This window comes from Trachymyrmex cornetzi, unplaced genomic scaffold, assembly GCF_001594075.2.
Source record: "Trachymyrmex cornetzi isolate Tcor2-1 unplaced genomic scaffold, Tcor1.1 scaffold1285, whole genome shotgun sequence".
NCBI classification, from domain to species: domain Eukaryota; kingdom Metazoa; phylum Arthropoda; class Insecta; order Hymenoptera; family Formicidae; genus Trachymyrmex; species Trachymyrmex cornetzi.
The window spans coordinates 45141-51356 of NW_017295856.1; the positions used below are offsets into that span (position 1 = coordinate 45141).

The 6216-nt window shown below is 42.2% G+C and overlaps 1 pseudogene; it reads right to left on the minus strand.

The window, feature by feature from the left end:
- Positions 1–225: 225 nt before the first annotated feature.
- LOC108770519 (uncharacterized) lies at positions 226–1771 on the minus strand (annotated as a pseudogene).
- Positions 1772–6216: the final 4445 nt, after the last annotated feature.

Here is a 6216-nt window from a genome sequence, read left to right on the forward strand (position 1 = left end):
GAAACAACATCCGTTTACAGATTCAAAAATTCTTAAAGTAGGGTGCTGGCATTTTTTTCAATCGTTTATAATTTTGAACCCCTTGAGGTACAAACGAAATGGAAGGTGTTACAAACGGTGGTTACAAAGCAAGCTTAATTTAATGAGTATTAAAAAAATTTTTTTCTCTCTTAGAGTCGGGTGCCTAGTTCAGATAGGTCTCTATTGGATACAACAGCAATATTTTTATACCGTTGCGATAATCATAGTAGGTTATTTTACTACCTTTTCATACATCCAGCTGAAGTCAGTACAATTAACAAACTTTGTATTTTCGTAGTTTGTAATTTTTAGTTATAGGCCGTTGTTATTTCAAATAGGTTTATATTATTAATTGATTGAAAATTTTTACACATCTAACATTGATAATGACTCGATCGGAGTCGATACGCAATTTGTTTTATATTTATCTCTATTTATTTTTTTTTAATTTCTTTAGTGCTTACTGATATATTTTGCTTAGCACTTACCATTTTGTGTTTTCATTTGGTTTGTAGCCCTTCTTAATATATATTTAATTATTTACAATATGACAATTATAATGTGAATGATAATTTTCGATATTGTCTTTGAAGTTCTATTATTGATGTGTCTTTTAAGTGCATTCAGGTTTATTCCATTAAAAAATAATACAAAAAATTGATCAAACATATGAAGCGGTAAAGTAAAATTCTTTATTATAAGATATTACATTCTGTGGTACAAAAGTGTGGTCAGCAGTTCTTTCAAAGAAACTGAATGTATTATAAAAATATTAAAGTAATATTTTAAAAGTACATTCACTAAAATACATTTACTTATTAGTATATTGTCCAATTATCATTATTAAGAAGATAACAATTACGTAAGAAGGAAAGTATTTTTATCATAATTTGCTGGAAGGTAGGTTCGCAGCGTATTTCTTATACTGATACACGTCCGCGCGCGATCCGGCAGTTTGGCCGTCGAAGGTTGAGCGGTAGTGGGAGAAAAGTAAGCAGCGCTTCAACAAATCGATCCGAAATATGCAACTAATTCCGAGCACTTCTTCGGATAATACGTTCCGAGCACTCATCTAGATAGCCTTCGTATTGAATATATTATGGCTGCGGTCCACTTGCTTCTTCCAAATGCTCTGAACGTTACGCTCCAAATGCTACGCTCCGATTGGTCCATTACTATTTCGAATGCTACAATTGTTACGTGAACGCTCCAGCCAACCCACCTCCCGAGGTGAGACAGTTGAAGCGAAGTGGGAGCAAAAACGATGACGTATTGATAACGTAATCAGAGTTGTTGGAAGCGTTCTGAAGCATCAAATGGACCAGCCATATCAGTGCTACAAATGCTCTGTAGCGTTTGAAGCGCTAAGTGGACCGCAGCCTATATGATTTTAAAGTCTTTCACTACGGTTTTTTTCAAAAAATAATTAGAAAATTGTTGCATATGCTGTTTTTTTATAAACAATCTTCTACCGAGGTGTCATTTAATCTTCAGTTTTGTTTCATTAAAAATATATTTACCTGAATGACTCAACGCTCCCATCAATCATCGGTGTTACGTTGTGGTCCCATTTTGAAGGGACGTATGAATTATCCTTAGGGAAACCGCCTCCTTTAACGTGATATTTATCCATCAATGGTAATATAGGCTGTCTGATCAAACGGGATAGAATCCATTGCATTTTGGAGGAAGGTGCAATGTTATCTTGCGGAAATCCATTCAGCAGCGCTTTAGCTGTCAAAGTGTGCATGGTAGGCATACCCTGGATATCCCCGCGCTTTCCATGCGCTATAATTTTTTAATATCATGTTTATATTACATTAATAGTTAAATATATTCGTATAAACTAATCAAACACTTATTATTATTGTTTAAATAAAAAAAATATTTACTATTACTAGAACCGTTTAACCCTTCATGGTCATTAGTGAATCAAAATTTTGGGAGTCTCGCGTGATACTTTGTGCAACATCTCTACTCGCCGCTTCGTTCGGATTTCGCCCTACTGCTCAATTTTCCATTTTCTCACCTGTGACAAGCGCTGCTTATACTTAATAGTTTACTGTATATTTTCGTGACTTATTGCAGCCGTAGGTGTTTATTGCAACACCTCATTTTTTTTTAACCGTTGGCGAATGCTGGTCGGCGGACAGAAATATATTTCTGTAAGTGAGTGATACGACTTCCGCGTTTAGTTATTTTGTTAGTGCGTTTGTATTGTGTTAGTTTTGCGTGCTTTTTCATTATCTACCTGAAGTAAGTGGGGTCAATAGGCCGGTTCTAACCCTGGGGCCCTGAGGGGGGGGTGAGGCGAGGGGGGGTACCTGCGGCGCGGTGAGGGGTCCGCGGGGAGGGAGGGAGAGCGGGTGACGTCAGAGGGCGAGGAGAATGACGTCACAGGAGAGATGACGTCACAAATAGTGACGTCCAGGGTAAGTGGGATAACGTCATAGGGGAGGGGAGGGAGATGACGTCACAAATGGTATAGTTACAGGGCGAGGGGGATGGCGTCACGAGGGGGGAGGGGGATGACGACACAGGAGATAATGTTACTAGGTGGGGGGATGACGTCACGGGGGTGTGCGGTGACGAGGATAATGTCAATGAACGCGGGGTTTGCGCGGCAATTACGTAACGGAAAAATTGCCTAGCGCAGGATGTGCGGAAACCTGCGTCCGCGTCACGATGATGACGTCACGCCAGATCAGTGGCTGTCGGGCGTGGTACCTCCGGGCGTGGTACCTCCGAGCGCGGTTCGCAGCCGCCATCGCACGCGTGGGCCACCGCCGCCACCGCCGTTGAGCGCGGTCCGCCGATCCACCGCTGTCGCCGGACGCAGTTCCCACCGTGCTATACTTACCATTTATACCTACAATCTCTTACGCGTTGTTATCTTCTCACTCGCATGTATTTAATATAATTTTATTTTATTTTACATGTTATTTGAAATGCGGAATTTCAATAATGCGAATCTAATCTGTAATTATAAGAGCGCGATGCATCCGAACCGTCGAGCGCGATGATGTGTGCGTAATATAACGCCGCGAAGAAGAATGGAAAGGAACGATAAAATGCGGAGATATTTTTAGATATTTTCATTTTATAGCATACTAACGATTTATACTTACCGTTTTTCCCCCTTTACAGCTTCCTATTTCTCTCTCTCTGAACCTTTTTATGCAATTAATTATATGCAAAGATCTTAAAATCTATCGCAGAGCCAAACGCGTAATTGTAAGAGCGCGATTATGTCGAGCACGACAGTACGGGTGCGCGCTATCGGGTGTCGGCGCGCGTAATATGATACCCCATGAATAAGGAAGGAAAGAAGAAAGAAAAAAATAATGACAAATATTGAGATATGTGGAATTAATAAACATTTATTACTCATGTAACGCATGATATACAATATTATCTGAAGCGTATAAAATCAATTCATTTTCAATTACTGAATTCTTGTCGTAAATAGTACGCAAAGTGATTACCGGCTTTCAATTAGTTCATAATACAATTTTTATGTAAATAACTTACAAAATATTTAAATTTTTCTATTACACTATTCGTGTATTGGCATAGTTCACAATATACATGCTCAACACATTGTTCAAGTTCAAGCATAAAAAGTATAGTCAATGGTTTCATATCAAACACTTGTCACACAATGATAATTTTACATTGTGCACATCGAGCATTTCACAAGTTCAATCACAATGTTCTGAACCACTAATGATGACGGAATAGTCGACTACACCAATCGCTCAATATCCATCCGTTTTTCAATTAACCGTCCGTAGAGTGTCGCCAATCTCAATTTCCACATGACAGATAGGTCCCACAACGATCCCAATTTCCAGAAATTTGTACGCTGTCGGTGCGAGCGCGAACACCCTCCTCAAAATAGTACGCACATTATAATGGAGAGCAAATGAATAAGCTATCTATAGAAAAAATAATTAAAAATCATATATAAATGAAATACTTACGGTTCATGGTGAACGCAAGAATCCGTAGTGCTGGCGATCACTACAAAACGATTTTTCCGAGCGACTGATACAGGAACGTCGGACCAAGCTCTTTAAAATTTTATCCCCTCTATCCAACGCAGCCGAAAACCTCCGATTACACATCCCAGCATTTTTGTGAATAAGGAAATCCAGTATATAGCACTGATATTCAAAAATCGATGATGGTACTACACTATCCTTATATTCAGTATAATTAAATTGTTTCTTTGAACGACTCGGACATCGAGTCTTAGAACGTTGCAGAAACCAAGTTCCCGATTGCAAACCAATTTCTCGATCGACAGACATTTGCAGTCCACCATTTTACACTTTATACGTAGATTGAGCGAATAACTAAGCGACAGACCCAACAAGCAGACCGACTGACCGTTGAGGTTGTGTGAGAATTTATAATAAAGATATGCGTTGTGACGTGACGTTTTTTGTCCGTCACTTTGTCGCGAATAAGCTGAGTGGATCCTGGGTCCTCCCGGCTCGTAAGGGCGGGCAAAAAGCGTGTGGGCGCTACCGTTTATGCACCACCTCAAATATATTTTTATTTATTAGGTGTACAACTTTGCTTCCGCCGTTTTTTTTCCGAAATTCGAGGCTTTATTGCAAAAAACTGATTATACATTTATGATTCAAAGTATTGTCCATCGCTGGCCACTACTTTCTCCCATCTTTTGGGCAGCGTATGAATCCCGCGTCGAAAAAACTGGTCATCTTTTGAGGCGATCCACGAATCGATCCAATTTTTTACTTCTTCATAAGACCGGAAGTGCTGGTCAGCCAGGCCGTGTGCCATTGATCGAAACAAGCGATAGTCAGAGGAAGCAACGTCTAGAGAATACGGCGGGTGGGGTAGGACTCCCCATTTCAACGTTTCCAAGTATGTCTTGACCACTTTCGCAACATGGGGTAGGGCATTGTCATGCTGCAAAATCACTTTATCGTGTCTCTCGTTGTATTGCGGCCGTTTGTCTTTCAATGCTCGGCTCAAACGCATTGCGTTCGATACCGATCGCCTGTGATTGTTTTAGTCGGTTTTAACAGCTCATAATACACTACGCCGAGCTGGTCACGCCAAATTCAGAGCATGACCTTGGAGCCGTGAATATTCGGCTTGGAAGCATGGCCGGAATTCCCCATGATTTTCTGCGCTTGGGGTTATCGTAATGAACCCATTTTTCGTCCACAGTCACAATGCGATGTAGAAATCCCTTCCATCTTTGCCTTTCAAGCAGCTGTTCACAAGCAAACAAACAGCGTTCAACATCTCTCGGTTTCAACTCGTACGGCACTCAATTTCCTTGCTTCTGAATCATTCCCATAGCTTTGAGGCGTTTTGAAATGGCTTCTTGAGTCACTCCCAATGATCATGCCAATTTTTCTTGATTTTAACACGAATCTTGATCAAGTAATGCCTCCAATTCTGCATCTTCGAAAACCTTTCTTCCACCGCTATGCCGGTTTTCGACGTCAAAATCACCGTTCTTGAAGCGTTGAAACCACTCACGACACGTTCTTTCATTAATAGCGGCCTCACCATAAGTATTCGAGAGCATTCGATAAGTCTGAGCCGCAGATTTCTTCATATTGAAGCAAGTAGGGCATATAGGCGGGTTCTAATCCGGGAGCTCCAAGGGGAGGTGAGGGGCGGTACCCGCGGCGAGGGGGATGACGTTACAGGGGGAAGGGGAGGGGATGACGTCATAAATGGTGACGTCACAGGGCGAGGGGAATGACGTCATAGGGGGAGGGGGGGATGACGTCGTAAATAATTCCTTCACAGGGTGGGAGGGGTGACGTCACAGGGCGAGGGGGACGACGTCACAGGGTAGGAGGGGGAGGACGTCATAAATAGCGACGTCACAGGGGAAGGGAGGGGTGACGTCACAGGGTGAGGGGATGACGTCACAGGGGGGGAGGGGGATGACGTCACAAATGGTGACATCACAGGGTGAGGGGATGACGTCACAGGGTGAGGAGGTAACGATACAGGGTGAGGGGGTGACGTCACAAGTGGTAACGTCACAGGGGTAAAGGAGGGGGTGACATCATAGGAGGTAATGTTACGGGGTGAGGGATGACTTCACGGGGGTGTGCGAGGATAACATCGCGGGGAGAGGAGGGAATTACGGGGCCCGCGGAGACGTGGTATACCGTCATCGCGGCGCGTTATCGGATA